This window comes from Metopolophium dirhodum, chromosome 8 (genome assembly GCF_019925205.1).
Source record: "Metopolophium dirhodum isolate CAU chromosome 8, ASM1992520v1, whole genome shotgun sequence".
Lineage (NCBI taxonomy): Eukaryota > Metazoa > Arthropoda > Insecta > Hemiptera > Aphididae > Metopolophium > Metopolophium dirhodum.
In genome coordinates, this window is record NC_083567.1 from 27,664,907 (window position 1) to 27,683,878 (window position 18,972).

At 31.5% G+C, this 18,972-nt stretch overlaps 1 long non-coding RNA gene across 1 annotated transcript in view; it reads left to right on the forward strand.

Moving 5' to 3' along the window:
- LOC132949992 (uncharacterized) overlaps positions 1-18,445 on the forward strand; it is a 30,547-nt gene extending 12,102 nt beyond the window's left edge. Inside the window, exon 4 of the long non-coding RNA XR_009665172.1 lies at positions 18,355-18,445. This is a non-coding gene — a long non-coding RNA (uncharacterized LOC132949992). The remainder of the gene's footprint in view (positions 1-18,354) is intronic.
- Positions 18,446-18,972: the final 527 nt, after the last annotated feature.

Sequence of the window (18,972 nt, forward strand, 5' to 3'; positions counted from 1 at the left end):
GGTGAGCGTACCGATTATCTGTAATTATGATTCGTCGAAACGCGTTAATTTTTTATCTTACATCGAACTTATATAGTGCCTCGCTACGAAAGACCATCTCTATATAAAAACACCGTATAAGTCGTAACGAACTCGCGTGTTGTAGGTGGGTGTACCCATATCATAGGTATATTATTGTGAGTCGTCCGCTCGGTCTCGGGTCAACGTATGATGGTTTTCGACGTTTACCTATTTATAATTTTACGATATCGGTTGACTTGTAATTATTTAATTATTATTATTTTTCTTTAATATTATATTGTACGCCTCGATTTGACGTCTAAAATTACGATTATATAATTATAATTATTTTTTTTTTCCAAATTTTTAGTAAAAAGTTTATATTGAGGTTTCGACCGAGCTGTGGTTCACCTATGCCCCGAATACGTATATAATATAATACTATGTGAATACATAATAATATGATACATGCAAACGTATTTGTATTATAGACATATCTCTATTCGTTAAGTGCGCGTTATTGAGAAATTGTTCAGAACTATCGACAAAATTACATAAAACCGATCGCGAAGCGCTCCTTCTTCTTGGTATTATTTTCCAATTTCACTCGTGTCATGTAATTCAATCATCAAATCTTCGGCACGTGTAAAATTTATTTTTCATTTCGCTTACATTTTTTTTTTCCGTACAGGTAATAATAATCGCTTCATCGTTACCTGCCACTGTGGTTCGCCTCCTAAATAATATAGAGAGTGAATAGTGATTCTTCGAACATGCTCAACTCGGGCCTCGGCTTGCTCAACCCCATTTTTTTCTTTAATAATGGATTTATTCATATTATATTTCTTGGAATTTTCAAGTATACAAAAAATTCATATTTTCAAATATTTAGATTTTTTGTATCATTTAAAATATATTGTGTCATCACAATATGACGATAAAACTTATTTTTTTCAAATAAGAACCAACTTTTTTACTGTAAATTGTTACCCTGGTGAATTTTTTTAACAGGATGCCATTCCCTCGCATGCGTTGTATCTGTCATACAAACGCATAACATAGCAAATTGAACGTACCAATAATTCGTTTAACTCCGTTAATTTAATTTTGGAGTAAATACCAAACTGACCCATTACCAGATTTAGAAGTACCTAAGAATATTATCTACTGAATTATATAGTATTTTGTATTCTTTAATTTTAAATACAGCTATGAGTATTTTAAAATTATTAAATTAAACATAACAAAGGTATGGCGTCTTACTGTCGATTTACGTATTTGAATCAAAATACAAACGAGTAGGTATAGTTTCTAAGCTATTTCATATTATATCACCTATAATCTGTAATAGTGTGTAGAAAATTATAATAGCAACTCTGCAAGAACAATATACTCGTTCAAATTTCGATATATAAGTATAGGTACTTAAATATTTTTTAATTAAGTCATCTGCTTATCAATTTCCAAGAAAATTGGGTGGTTCCCATTAAAAAAAGAAAGTTTCGTATTACCATTGGACTTTTCTTAAACAGTATAAAAAATAAACTGAAAAACAAAAACTCTAAAAATCCAAATTTGAATAAATCTGTTATTAAAGGGGAAATGGGGGGGAAGGAGTGAGTATGCTTGGTGAGTCACCCTTTATATAATAACGACCGTTGTGGCGTTATTTATAATGTATTCGTTAAAACAAAAAATACCTACTGTTTTCAACAAAAAAAATCTGATTTACATCTGAAATTATTCAACGCGCTACATAATTTATTTACCCGTCTACGAACCTTTTCAACATTAAAATATTACATAGATTGAAGTGAATATAATATAATGCCTTTGTAACATTATATAATATATATTTTGATAAAAATACCTATGTATCGTTGACATTTTACTATTTTGTAAAAGGTTGATTTATTAATATTCCATAATTACATATTTTGAGTGTAAAGTCGTTTGACGTTTTCCTATTACACCACGAAATAAAGTACTGATGGACCTTTGTGGCTTTGCAAATCAAATACTGTACTTGTACAAAACAGCGGTTTCAGTTCTAGACCTTTGGTGTAAATACCGACTTTTTTTTTAATGTACTGACGATTAAAAATTTTTGTTAAATGTATCAGTTGTTCGATGCTTACGGACATACGGTAAACTCAAAATAACAATAAAATGTATTCGTTATTGATGATTTTACACACATTATTGATTTCTAATTGATTTTAAAAGAAATTGCTCAGTATATTTGGAGTTAGAACTTAGAGTTGAGTACACATAAAAACCAATTAAAATTTTTAATTTGTTCATCTGTGCCAATATTTTCATTGGTACAGGAAATCTTTGTGAAAGTAATAAACTCAAAATAGGTTTAAAAAAACCACTTTTCTTTCTTGAGTCAACGATGAAAATAAAGGAACTATAATATAATTATTCCTGTTATGCGGAGTATATAATATATATATATATATATAAAGTATAATATACCTACTTTATTGTGATATGTGTGGTAAGTGTAGATAACATTTATTGTTTTCCACTACCTACCAGCTCTGAAGCAACTATAATATAGCTTACCTGTTGTTATTTTTTGTTGTTACGACCCATTAATTTTTGGACCAGGTGAATGGATTTTAAGACGTGAACATTATTTTATTAATCGTGACTGAATAATTCTGTACGTGTATACTATATTTATATTTATATGTAGATACTGGAGTTTCTACTGTATATAATAGTGGTATAGAATTAATAAGTATATTATAATATTATGTGCTGAAAATGTAAAATAATAAACAATTAAAAACTATTACAGAAATGGAATTTTTTAACATCTTTTACAAACGTGATAAGAATTTTTGAAGAACTATGAATATTGACATAGGTATATATTTAGTTAAAAATGTGAGGGGCAAGAAATATTAATTAACACGTAATATCATAATTTGTTATAATTACGGAGTTAAGTTCCGAAATACTTTGTGGGGCTTCAGGAGTTTTTTTTGCACTTTTAAATATTGTCAACAATATTGATAATCATTTCAGCCTATGTCTATTATTATCAATTGCAATAGTATTTTAAAAATGTATATTTGAACAATATAAAAATGTAAACGTAAACATTACACTTATTTTTTAATTTGTGAAAGTCGAAACTGATATAGATATTAAAATTTTTCTAGTTAAGTCAAAAACTATGCTAAAATATCCTCATTCAATTTTTTTTTTATAAACTTTCAAAAGTTTTCAATTTCACAGAATGATTTTATATTATTTTATTTTCATTCGAGTTATATTTACTAAGAAGCATTTTCACGTTTTACGATTTTCACTTGCGTCGTTGACGTTCTACAGTTTTAAACGATAAAACTCATTAGTCCAGTTCGTAACAATTCACGCTATTTATTGTATTATAATAATGCATAAAATATTAAAATATATAAGTTTATTAAGTACATCAGTAATGTAGCCTGAAGTTGTTTTGGGGTGGGCGGGGGTGCCGGGTGGGTCATCAGGTCGCGAAGAATTAATTTAAGGAATCAAACAAAAATTATTTTCTTATGTTCAAATTTTAAAAATTACATATAATATTATGTATACGCAGTATAAAAATCATAAAAACAAAAATGAAAAATATAGTTAAAATAATTAAATTTATATACATATATTTATGTCAATATGGGTCACGTGGAATATAACTATGAGATCCTGCCACACCAGCGAACGTCTATCGAAGGTATACAATACAACAGTCCATCAATAACACCTATAATTGGACATATTACTACAAGTGCAGCATGGTATATGACAGACGCTGCCCTCAGCAACAATCTAAAATCATACAATCAGCCGATGAACTTACGAAAAATCATTAGAACAAAAATTCTACTCAAAGCCACTCCAACCCTGCTTTCGTCAACAATCATCAACCCATAGTATATTATAATAGATTGTCATCGCCCTTTCACTACTCTAAAAATATCTACCGTCGTCTCCATAGAGATCGGACTAAAAACCTATAATAACCTATAAAGATTATAATATGACATAAGTGCCAATAATATAAATATACATAAAATCATTTAAACCAATATTAATATTTGTAATTTTATAAATTATTTCAAAATATTCAAAACCATCATAATATTATAATAAAATTGATAATTTGATTACATATTAAATAAAATATATTTTTTCGTAATTGTTTCGTACAACTAATGTTTACTACCTATTCTGTATAGATTACGCGAATCCTTATACTACGTAATATAACTTATAAGTTATAAACCAGAAACTCTCTGAGGCTCTATCGTGATCAGATAATACGTAATTTGTCAATATTGAGGTTATACACTTATACGTTCGGCGCTTTTTAACGATGTACAGAGTTCTAAATTTAATATGAGCGTCTCAGGTATCTGGGATCTTGACGTCTTTTTACAATTCATTAATTTATTTCTTATCGGCGCTTATTTCTTCCACCAATATCTATATACGAGTCTAGTAAAACTTGTATAGGTATACTCCTCGAGGTCCCACTGTATAGTTATTAAGTGGTCTATCCTTTTCACGCGTTTCGAGTGTTTATTGCGTAGGTAGGTACCTCACTATATGTATTGTATAATATAGATGTATAATAGATGTCTAGCGTTATCATTACGACGACGACGCCTCTACTCGTATTGTTTTTTTGTCTAATACATATTGCAATGTATTTTATTTTGTGGGACCAACAATTAACGCCATACAACATATTATAGTACGATATGTATTGTTATTCGGCGGGCATTGATCGTGTGCCGACTGCTGGCGCCCTGGATACGCATAGTACGTGTCGCGCGTGAATGTGCGTTTGACGGACGGCCGTTGTGGACTGGACCGGTCGCTGCGGGGTGGCGATATATATAGTGTGCCACAGTCCGCTTTTGCGGGACCGCCGCCGATTTTTCCCGCGTGTGAGGTCCTTTGAGCATAATATATTATATTTCACTGCGAAACGCCGCCGCCGCCGCCACCGTCGGTTGATTTGTTGGGCGGAACTCGGGACGCCTTTGCTTTTTGTTTTCCCGCCGGTGACGCATTGCATTTAGGCACATAATAATATTACAAATATTGTTCGTAGGTACCTACAATATTTGACCCTGCAAAAACGCGAAAAACCATTACGACAATACAAGACGTCGAAATAATAATATTATTTTCTTTGTTTTGATTCGTGTGAAAATACTATGTATAGGTAATTTTGGAAAATATATAAATTATTTGTAAAGCATATTTTGGATATTTTCGTATTTATGAATTTGTATAGGCACGTGTGCGGGTAAAATTCCCATAGGGTTATGCACTAAATATGACGTATAGTGTATAGTTATAAATTGTATAATATTTTTGGATAGGGTTTTGGTAAACGTTATACTATAATTTCGTAATTTTTCCCATAGCGTTTCGTGTATTTTTTTCCTGTCAAGCCTCGGTTAAGTTATAGGTTTTTAGTTTTTACGGTGTATTTTTTTTTTAAATAAAACTTTCCCAATAAAAAACTTTGGTGAATTAGAAAAAAAGCAAATATATTCACGGGTTTCTGATTTTTGCATTATCATATATTAATTTAATATGTTTAATAATATACCATCGTTGTTTTTAAAATTTTTTACCATAGTCATTAAAAGCATATTTTGATCATTTTATGGCATATAATATTATAATGTATACACTCATCTACAAATATCACATTTTCTGGCCCGAGTTTTAGTGCACGAACTTCCGGGGCTTGTATACTGCAGCATATTATAGTATATAGTATATACAGTCAACTTATAGGGAACTTACGATTTGTCGGTGGTAGCAGGAGCGTTTCATCTACTATACCCACCCCTCTTCATCGAAACAACCACTGACAGAAAAATCCAGGCCCCTGATGCACGGGTTCACCCTTGAACTCTTTTGGGCCCCTATAATACGTCATACCCAGCTATATATATTATTATATAATACGTACCACGCTTAACCGCCTTTAGACACAACCTATAACCACCACTTAAAACCACAGACGTGTCCACATCTCGAATTTCCCTTCTGACTACCATTCAGTTCCACTGACTGCAGTTATAACATGTGTATATCTTTATAATATAGGTACTCACGCCTTTTGCCTGGCAAAATGTCAAAAACTGTTCGCTAACTTTGAAACTTGTTGTCGGAGAGTGGTCTCGCGAATACTCAAACTCAGCAAAATGTGTGATATTAAATTATTATTACCTACCTATATAATATTATATCATGGTGAAATGGGTGGAAATATGAGATTAGAAATGTGTGTTTACCGCGCAAATGCATATTATACAGTCGACTCTCGATCATTCAAACCTTCGATAATATTCGAAACTTTCGGTAGTTCGAAGTAATTATTGCTCGTTCCCTTTAAAACCTCGCTGTAATTCGAATAAAAACAATGCATCTATAAGTACACTCGGTAATCCGAAATTAAAATTTGGGAAAACTGAAAACTAACACGTGACAATTCAAAATTATTAATCCGTTCAAAGCTCGGCAATTCGAAATATATTCACCAAATGTATCTATTTCTTATAAACTTTTCGTTAATAATTTACTATACAATTGTGTATAAATGTAGATTGTTATTTTCTATAACTATAGTATATGATATATTATATAGTATAATATAAATATGGATATTTGAAACATACATTAGTTATAGCTAAAGACAGGATTTATATTCTCTTAAAATACCTAAAATATGATGCTATATATAAGTACCTACCTTCAGTGACGTAAATTGGGTGGTACAAATATAGCATTTGCACCGCCAGAAAATCGTACAAATTTGTGTACATAATATATAATTTCTATTTTCAAAAGTGTACACTTGTTTATTTAACATGTAACTATACTATACAATTATTATTGTCAAACAAGGGTCGTTTTTTAATACTAATTATTAGGTACAACTATAGGACACTATAGATAAACAATTGTATGGCGGGAATTTACAAAAGAAGTTGGAGTATTGGAGGGTTCAAAATCAAAATATTTTTTGCGCCACCAGAAATTGAGGTCAGTTTACGCCACTGCCTACCTTCATGTACGCATTAGCTGTAACACATCATGTTCCGGTTGACTATATTTTGGAGCTATATATATACCTACCTACCTATTTTAGGTGCCAAGAGTCTCAATACTATTATTATAATATATGATACGTGTAGATCGAATGGGTTAGGTTCGGATCTAACTGTTTCTAGTTATTTTTTTTTTACATTACGATATATTAGTATTGTCGGGGAAAGATGCGCCTAGTCATTCAGCGGCGCTGGTGCGCGACAATACTATGTGGCTTTCGTACACGCGTCCGACTACTGTGCACGTGCCATTATTTATTCGCTGTTTATCGTATTCCTCACATTATAGTATATTATAATAACTGCAGTGTATAGATACACCTATTTATTTTTTACCGTTCCGTCATTTCATTGTGATAATATTATCGTGCGGATGTGGTGTTTTCCTTTTATACATCGGCGCAATGAGTTCGACGAATCTATTATAATATGTTTTCCATATGCACATTGTCCACACAATAATAATATATTGACAAGTAAATGAGTGAGTAGCAATAAGCCAAACATACGATCACACGGCGAACCGGCGATGTGGAATTCGGGGATGCGTCATTGCAAATTGATATGGTAACAAGCCCGGATCAAGGAGGGGGGGACCTCTGTTCCAGGGCCCTCATATTACTATTTTATAATGGGCCAATTTTTTTAAATTAATTATTACTACAAACGTATATCATATCAAATTTGCATTCAGCAGAATCAATTTTGTGTTATTAACTTCAATATCGTAGGAGTGAATTTGTACCTATATTATCAAACTTTAATGTAAATACAGTATCTGCGATTAAACGTTTTTTTTACGATATTGAAGTTTTTACGCATGTATGAGTGTTTACGTATAACGCTATTAATAAAAAATGCTTAAAATTCGCTTATAAATCAACGTTTAAAAAAAAAATATGTAAAATTGTAAAAAGCACCTAATTACAGAAATTTTAATTTTAGGTTGAAGGATTATGCAAATATGGAGGGCTCACTCTGGGTCTTATGTCCTGTGGTCCAAATTATCCTTAGTTAGGTCTTGACTAACAGGCCATGTTCAAACGTACCTAAATTTTATGATACGATAAAATAATAGTAGGTACCTATCTTAGAGTGTTTTGGCGTTATTTTAAATTTACATAAACGAAACGCGAAAATCAGAAAATACTAAATAAACCTACTACGTTGAACGTGTCAAAAAAGATAAAGGATGTAGCGGATATAATTATTTTCAATGATTCGCATCCAGAAATTTTCCGAGAAAAATGTTTAATTAAGTTTAGCTGCACGAGGGCTTCTGTACGCACTTGAGTAATTTAACACCGGTTTTTTTACTGCGAGGGCGTTCAGATATTCCGGACAAGATCACGTTACTAAGTATTGAAGTGCTTGAGGGCAAAAATATTCAAAAAAATTAATTATATCAAGTCGGAAAAATCATTTTTTGCAAAAGATGGATACTTGTTTCATAATAATCTCAGTAGCTGCAGTTATATAAATGTGATATATTTATTTTGTATTATCCAAGCGATCACGACGCAGACACTTCAAAAGGCACCGGTGTAATGACTTACTGAACTAATCAATTTAATAAATCAACTCTTCTGAAGGGCTTCATCACTATAGGTGAAACCCTTCATATATAATAACTAAATATTATGTTAAAAATTCCTCCAAATTCCTATATGTATGTTATATAAGTATAAAGTATAGGCACATACTAATATTTATTATACTGGCCATATCGAACACTATAATATATATCGCTGTAGTGATTTATGCAATCGCACGTTTGTGTCAACTAAATTGATACATCATGCAATATTATTAGCATTTTCTATTTGAGATGATACCTACAGCGATTGATTAAACAAAAAAATAATCAATTGATTAGTCATAATATCGTTCAGTTTTAGATATCATATGTATAATATTATATAAACACGATTATTTAATTTTGAACTCAAAACTCGTAACTTTTTCATTTAACTGGTAAATGTCAAGTCGTCATTGATACTTACTGTGGATTCGCAGCCAACTGCGGCCAAGTCGTCAGTAAATCGATAAGAAAATTAACCATATATAGGCGAGTTGAAAAGTTTTCATCTCGCAACTCTACAGATGCCCACAAAAATAATGCCCGTGTATACAGAGGCATCGTGACTCGCACGTACAACAATAATAATAATAATAATGTGTATTGTGTGCGTAGGTATTCTGCTGCGAGAATATTATTGGAAGTAGCGTACCTACATAATAATAATAATAATAATAATAATATAATAACATTAATGTATGAACTTTGCGACCCCAAACGCGCGGAGTCCTGTACGCGCGGAATACGCTGCTACGTGCCAGTGCAACCGTCTGTAATTACGTCGTGTGTGCGGTACGGCTGGTAGCAGCGAGTAGTAGTCGTAGTGGTATAGGTAGTCGTAATGATTTCGGAATAAAATTAGAACCGTAGGTATAATAATAATATAAATATATACGCCAGCGAGTGTATTATTATTCGGCTGTGTTTCGTTTCACCGGAGAATATTTGTAAACGTAGATGTATATAATACAATATATATATATATTATAGTAATATAATGTGTGTTTGTGCGCGCGCATTGCACGTGTGCAGTACGGATCTACGCGCGTATACATTATTATTATTATTGTGATACGTTCTTCGTCGTTATTATTATTGTTATTATCGCGAGCGCGTATATATTCGCCGCCGAGACAGACTACACGGCGATGATGACGATGATGATGATGATATCATGTAGGTACCTATACCTATACCTATACCTATACCTATACGTGTGCGGACGACTACGACGACGACGACGTGACTATATGTACCTACCTATGCGTTTTTTTCCTTCCACGCTAGATAAATTATAAATAATAATGTGTAACTATCGAGTAGTGCTCCTTCTCGAAGCTACGCGCCGACTACTACCATTATAATACTACCTACTGTACGCCTGTACAGTTATAGGTACCTACTGCAGAAGCGAATCTTTACTTCGTTATTATTTTTTATTATAGATTCGAAACGGAGGCGAGTGGTAATATTATTCATATTATACAGAGTGATTCACCAAACACGCTCAATCCCTGCGTTTTTCTGTTCGGCGTGGTATAACAAACTGCAGTTAGGTAAACATATTACATCGAAACTTCTATATAGCAAAGCTGCCTCATCGACACCAAAAAGAAATTCGTTAAATAGAATTAAATAAACGTGATGGTTCTATTTTTGCTCGCAGAAAATTCGATGTGGAAGTCTTACTGTATAATATGTATATGTACCGAAATCCGAAAGAAGAGTTTCATAGTTGTACAAAGTCCGCGATAATATAATATTATGTACTTATATTATATAAGACATGACGGTTATCGTGATTTCAAAATTTGAAAAAAGCACTAAACATCACATGTATAACACATGTCTATTTTATTTTTATGTAAAACCACGTTATTAAGGACTACCTATATATTATATTATTTCTTATTAGTAGTTGGTACAAAACAATACACGAGGTTTAATAACTCAGAATCTAGAACCTATATACAACTGCAGGTTCGAGTTTAAATTGATTAATTTTTTTAAAAAAAGACGGTGATCCTTCTAAAGTACACAATAATTAAAAAGCACTATTATCTCGTTGACAAATATAGGCAAAGCTGAGCAAGTTAATGATTTATTTAACTCAGTTCAGTTAAGTTAATATGTACCAATAACAAAAAGTTAAAAGTTAAAAGTTAATTTAACTATAGGTTAACTCAGTTAAGTTCAAAAAAACTTAATTTGCTTATACAATGCTAGTGTACTTAATTTTTTTCCAACCCAAAACTAAATTATAGACTATATAGTGTTTATACATTGTACAGTATTTCCATATAAGTTAGATTAGAACGATATACATTTTTGACTTCAAACAATTTACGATACATATTTTTTTGCCATGAAAAATAAATAGACTGAAATAGTGAAATATAATTAAATTAAAAACAAAATAAATTAACTTAACTTACTCCTTAAAATGAAAAATTAACTCGTTAATTTCACGTTGGTTAAAAAATAAATTTAGTAAGTTAACAGTTATGTTAATGAAAAGCCAAAAGTAACTAGTTGAGTTAAAAAGCTTAAATTTAATCAACTTTTTAACTTAACTCTAACTTATTAACTCGTTAATGCCCAGCCTTGAATATAGGTAGGCATATACGAACTTCCGAAAAACAAGTTTCGTGTAAATATGCTTTACTGAAGGATAAAGAGGGGGGGGGGGAGTGTGAGCTGTTGGTTTTTGAACCATCCCGTATTCATATCGCAGTTTTTACTCCTCGAGCGCCCACTTAAAAAAACGGATCAGCCGACGAGTTCGCCGGCGTATTACCTGTATATCATGTGTGTGTGTGTGTGTATGTCCGATGATGTTCGTGTACCGTATAATACGATATAATAATAGTATGTACTACCTACCTGCGTATGTAATAGTATTGTATAGTGACGGCCCGGCAGGTTAGATAATAGAACTATAGAAGAATATTATATACCTATGTATATATATATTATGGAAACCGCATGGACTTAACCGGTACGTGACCAAAAAGTTATAATAATGATAATACCATGTGAGATGGTAGCCAGCGTACCTATAATATTATATAATGTTTGTAGTGTTACACATGTATGAGCCGGGTGCGTATATTACACGTGTGCGTTATTATATTGTGTAGGACGTGTATATAGGTACATGCACCGGCGCGCGCCGATTATTAGTTTATATTGTAATGACTGTGGTTGTATCGTCATTACTATTACGGATGGTGTGAGAGAGCTAGTGAGGGTAGGGGGGTGGTAAAAAAAAAAAAAAAACAAAATTTGTTAAGAAATGCCGAAAACGAACATTGTTAGGTAGCTGATACAATATTTATTTTTCAACAATTTGCTGCAGTTATTCAACATTTGTTTTGTTGGAATTTTTAAGTATAGGTACCTACTTCAAGACCATATTTTTAATTTATCCAGATTTATTATATACTGTTTATGATGGCAGTCCAGTGGCAGTACAAATGTGTGTACGAGACGCTCCTTTTTTAATGTAAATTAACTAGTAGATATTTTTTTGAACCTTACCTTTTTATGGTTCCAATTCCTAATTCGAGAGAGCATTATCTTTGTCGGTAAAATGTTTATTCTAAGGATAATAGCCATATACAAGTTATATTAGCAAAATGTAAAACAGATGCGTAATACTTCGAAAATTTTCACAAATTTTAAACGTGGATAGATTAATATGAAATTAATCAATCAAAATTTCCAAAAATCATATTTCAAATAACTGCATTTTATTAAAGAAAAATAGGGGGTGAGCATGGTGGGCGATGCATAATATTATACACACCCACCTACATCGTGGCCCATTCGCGGGCTCGCGAAGTGTCGAGAGTAATAATTCACTATATATTATTTGTCGTTATAATTTATGTGTGTTTATACGTCTTACAATATTATACTAACGATGATTCACGACGAAAAGGAAAACCTCTTGTCGAGGTCGATGTGATCGTCTGCGTGCGCAGTGTATATGACGCTGCAAGCAAGGGAAAACTGCGTGGTCGTCGGTGGATTCGACTTATTTTTTCTTAGAGTTTCATATTCTCTACCCCACCCCCTCTATCAGTTTTTCCGTTTTTTTTTTACCGGTCGCTTTTTCACTCTTGAACGAAGATTATACGTCTTATACTTTTCTTATTCTCGTGTCGGCATACACCACCGTACAAAGCTAATACTATACTCGTCTATTACAACAATATATTATTATTATAATATGACTCGTCGTGGCTCGACTGTTTGGCGGCGATTGCCAATCTAATTTGTTTTTCTCTTCCTGGGCCGACGGTGGACATATTATATGTTATATTATATTATAATAATAATAGTAGAAACACTTTCTGAACAACGAGACACGGGCTCGTGAAAAAAAAAACAGAATTAACAATACTCTTCGACCTCGGGAAACCATATTACACGACAAAGGTCTTGGAGTTTTTTTTTTATAATACATATAATGCGCTCGTGTATTATGCTATTATTTTTTTTTTTAACGCGTTTTTACTGCATAGTAAAATAAATATTATCTTTTCTTTTTGATGTTGATTTAAGCATAATGTAAAATCGTCTCTTACATTATAATTTGTCCGTTTTTACACACAGTGGTTATCAACTAAAGAACAAACGTGTTTTGCAAACATTCTTTGAAGCTGCCGAAATTGGCACAACCGTAAAACAAACGGAAAATATAGTATTATAATATAGTTATGCCTGTATATATTCTGACAACAAGCTTAATGTTTCGTAGTGTTTCGATGTTGCTTTTTATAGTTAATTTTTAACGATGTTACAACCGAATTTCCCAACCGAACCATATAGGTACTATTATAGTAAAGGAATTATTGGTCTTAAAAAACAATCTAAAAGTTATAAATATTTGAACCAAACCAAATGCCTAAAAGTTTGGTTCAAATGTATAGTTTATATATAGTTTGCAAATTGAATTATATCCTATTTTTTTATTTTTTTTTAATTACTTAATTATTCAATTCCGTAAATTAACATAATTTTGGGTTTTTTGAAAGGTTTCGGTTCCACTTCATTTTGAATCGTACGATTTGGTTCAAATTCAATAAATTAAAAAGAAATAAGTTCGATTCGGGTTGTCCTCAAAAATCAGGGTTTGTAAGTTTGTAACAAGTTAATATAGTTACATATTGCATTTTTAATACTTAACGTGTATTTGTGTATATAATATGTGGATAATAATATGTGTGCAATTATATACTGTTTTAATGTTAATAGCATATTTTCATGTAAGACACAACACAACATATTACCAAATAAAAACGAATTGACATCAATTTTGGAAAAAGAATAATGATCAGATGTGTTAGGAGTTTAGGTCGTACTATTGTGATATAGGTATGTATTCTGATTTGAATAAACACACTGCAACGGGTAGGGGCAGGGGCAGGGGCATGGGTTATATTATTATTATTATAATACAGAGAGCTACACACATTTATAGGTAACCTGCAGCGACCGTGTTCCGGCTTCCGTGTTCCTTTATCGTCGCTATTATTTTGTCACGTACCACCAATATATGTGCGACGAGTTTATTGTATTATTATTATTATTATTCTGTGCCACTGCCAATACAATACACGCCATTTCGCTTTGAGTTTTTACATTTGTGCACGGACAAAAGCTTCGATCATCCATACAGGTGCAAATCCGTACAAGTGCACCGCGTATTATTCCGGCGTCGTACACATAGGTACACATAATAATACATTTTACACTAGGTTTACTACCATCCGTGTGCTTTTATACACAGTATATACCATCAAAATATGTTTAAAATTTAACATTGAAATTCCATCTAAAGTTGTGCTGGATGTGTCACACTATAATATATTACAATATATACGTTTCGTAAATTACCATAATTAAATTAATGATATGCAGGTAAACACTACATGGTGATATTCACCAGACGGGCTAATTCACCCCCCCCCCCCCCCAATTGTATATTTAAGGCTTTAACAACGCATTTATATAAACGCAGATTTCTAGAAATTTTAATTACGCCTACCGAAAGAAGAACATATTATTTTCAAATATATTTACATATTTGCATTTCAGCATTTGAAGACTATTCGGTGGCGATACAAACTAATCTGTTTTTTAAATGAAATCCACCCTCTTCTATAATGCAAGTTTGTAATGTTAGTTTGATTATTTTTGTAATTTTTTGGTTCAGCTGAATTAAATTTTGAAATATTTTAGTTATTGAGTATTCAACTCTATGACCTACCTAGGATAATTTAATCATTATAGGTACCTACAACTTACATTAATAATGGTCTTACATAAAATTAAAAATATAAAATTTAATTTAGTCTAGTACTTATTATAGATACTCGTACAGTTCTTGCAGTTTATAAAATGTCAATATAATAATATTAGTTACGTAGTAGTATTAATATTTTTGTCTTTAATCTTTATCATAAGTATTTAAACTAAATTCTTTTAAACATACCTATATGATTATATAAACGAAACATCCCTTCAACGTTTGTTTTATTTTATAATTTTATACTTAAACAAATAATTAGGCACCTAATGGCTTACAAAATGTATAGCCGAAAATCACAAACCTATATTCATAATATAAAAACTCCTATTCCAACTTGAGTTGGAACACAGTCGCAATCATCGTTTTCTATAATATGTTACAATATTTTTTTTTTTTTTTTTATTGTGACAAATGCCTCGGGAACTATGGACCATTGGCTACAAAAAAATATTACATAGTATTTAATAATAGATAAGTTACATTAAATATGGTAGGTACATTATACTTATAATTGTTACAATATTATTATCATATCAAACCTCTTTGCTTGGAGCCGTGTTCATATTTTCGTATTGTAATATCAGTGTATACGTTCACTGCAACACTACACAAATGGTATGATTATAATAATAAATATAATATTACTGAACGTATTTAGGCTTTACATAGCGTCACGATAATTTGGAAATGTTAAAATGTTCATACTTTTTATATTAACAATAATAATAATAATATATTACGTACCAACGCTGAAGCGAAGCAATCACGTCGATTACGTACAGTCGACACAGTTTAAATAAATTGATTTTAGCACTTTAACTTATATAATATAGAAGTTAATAGGTATTATTATATTTTAAAACCGCTTTAAATTCCAATATTTTTTTGATTTCTCCGAATAATAAATTATGTACCTATACTTCAAAAGAAATTCAATTTTTGTATCGGGGCGTTAATATTTTATAATGTATTTTTTAGGTTTTTTTTTTTCATTCCAACGCCGCAGCATCAGCATCGCGAATATAATGCTTTATATTTTATTTCGGAAATTTGAATTTGACGTCGGGCTGCGTGCGGATAGCATTCCGAAAACTCATTTGCGTGACGTCACACTGATACAGTACAGCAGTTTGTTTTTCATAATATTTAATTATTCGATATTTCCCACCCACCTCGCTTTTGCGGATACCCTGCACTATACACCCATTGCATTATATAGGACCCGGACACGGTTACCTGACGCGACGGCGGGTCGATGGGGGATATTTTTGATTTTCCTGCGAATGCCTGCAATTACCCGAATATAATAATATGGGTGTATTATAAACCGTCGAAAACTGTGCATCGTCCGCAAAACGGGTTAAACGCGCTGCACCCGTATTTTGTACACCTGAGGTAATAATGTTACACGTAGATTAGCGCCGGGACGAGAGCCTTATCTGAATATTTTATTCGTCGGACGCAGCTTACATAATAATAATAATAATAATAATGATATTATCTTATTATTGTTGTATACACGCGTGGATGATAGGTACCTACCCTTGTACTACGCATGTATAATGTTATTGTACGCCGAGAATGCTCGCCATGATTTTTGTATATAATAATGAATTTGTATTCAAATCCTGTTTTTTGGAATTTTTATATATTCTCAAGGAATACATAGGTATTTTCAAATATAGGTACTTCGATTTTTTCTTTACGTGTCCTGTGCAGGAGATACAAACTCCTATTTTTTAAACGAGGACCCTACCAATACCTAGCTACAGAGCCGTGTTAAGGGGTTGGCAAATGGGGCAAGTGCCCTAGGGCGGCCAAACTCGTAACATTTTAGAGGGCGGCAAATGTTTAAATATGTATGTTTTTTAGGGGCACCAAATATTATTGGCTTATTGCCCTGGGGCACCAACGAGGGTAAGCACGGCACTGCCTAGCTATCATATCCATATCTTCCAAATCGATGTTTTCCTCAGTATACAAAACTAAATAACTCAAAAACTATAATTGATCAATTTTCGATTTAAATACATCAACATTTTCGAAAAATTCAAATTCAAATACTTAATAATTTACATGAAAAAAAAAAAATTCTCATTTGGTTACTGGTTTGTTATAGCTCCGCAACTCAGATTTTTTATCTCCATTATAATAAATACATTGCATTAATAATCAAATAATTGAATGGATAAAATGTAAAATTACTATAAGGTATCTCCCATAAGTGTAAAATATTAGGAATCATGGAAAACTTTATCATTTTTAATTAATATTATCTCATTATATTATAAACTTTTTTTATAATTATTATTATTTCTATTATTATCACTTAGGTATATACTTTTAGCATACATATTTAATTAATTAATTATTATCACTTGTATACTATTTGTTATTATTATTATTTTGGAAATTTTTTACAGATATATTTATTATTATTTATTATGGATGGCGGGGAAAGAACATGCCTGAGTGGCGGGGCTATAACATACCAGTACTCTTATTTGAAAAAAAAATATTTTTTCAACGGCAGATTTCTCTTTTAATAATATTGTATCTTTTTATAACTATCAGAAAATTAAAAGATAAAACGGGAAATGGCAATTTTTATCTTTATACCTATAATATACCTAGATTTTTCATTCACAAGTCGATTTTAGATCACTTAGATTTCCGTTTCAATATTACTATGTATAATATTATATTTATCTACCAAAATATAGTTTGTACAAAAACCCCTTATCATCACTTTTTGAAATCGCCAATTACAAGGAAAAATTCTAACCATCGGAACACTTTTCTCATACACGCACCGTGGCTGCTACAAATTTTATGATTTAATAATATGATATTAATATATTATTATGCGTATTTATATTATTAATGTCGGGCAGTAATAATATAAACGGCGTATAATAATATGCAGGTATACGACCGTGAACATAACGGAAACGAAAGAAATATACGATATAGGTACGATACACATATTATACGTTAGCGGACGATTATTAAAAAAACCTAAATAATTATGTATAGGTATGTAGGTATATAATATAAATTATTTAATTCTAATCGACGCGGTTTTTCGGTCTACATATAGTAATATATAGATTATCTGCAAGATATTATGTTATAGATCTATTTTACAACATTATGTAAAAATAAGTAAATTACATACCTACCTCCAAAACTGTTGTGTGGGTACTCAATAGCGATGTATATATATATATATATAAAAAAAGAACTGCCCCGAAATAACACCCTCATAGTTTATACGCACATTTTCTATAGTCATTAGAAATTATATTTTTTTTCTCTTACAGGTAGGTACGCCGAAATTCGCCAACCATGACGAGGTAATCCACCCTCGGAATTTTAACCCGGTTACATAGCTACACGGGTCTAGCACTAATTTCAGGGAGTCCGTCTGTAGCGCGCACGCGCATATAAAAACAATATAATATGTAAAAAGCCAATTTTCAGTGTATAAAATATATGTGTGTTTTCAGTGTGTGTAATATATATTGGGAATTTGCTAGTGTCTACCACCAACACAAGCTACTATATAATATCTATTAATTATTGTATCTGAAATTTGTTTTTTTTTTTAATTAGTTCTCTTTTAATCAAATGGAATATGGTATGTTATTAAAATAAAATATTGATACAAATATATATATATATATTATATTATAATATTGCATACCTATAAATAACGTGAACAGAGCACCATCATGGTTAAAGACATTTTTTAAGTCTTTTTTTACCACTACGGTCGAGCGTACATTGACTTCGTACATCGGAATGCCGATCAAAACATGAAACGAAATAAAAATATTATTATGGATGAAATTTCTGGGACCTACGATTTAAATTTCGAACCCTGTCCGCCGCGCCGTATAATTTTAATTCTCGCGTGTATCGATGGTAGGTTAAATTTT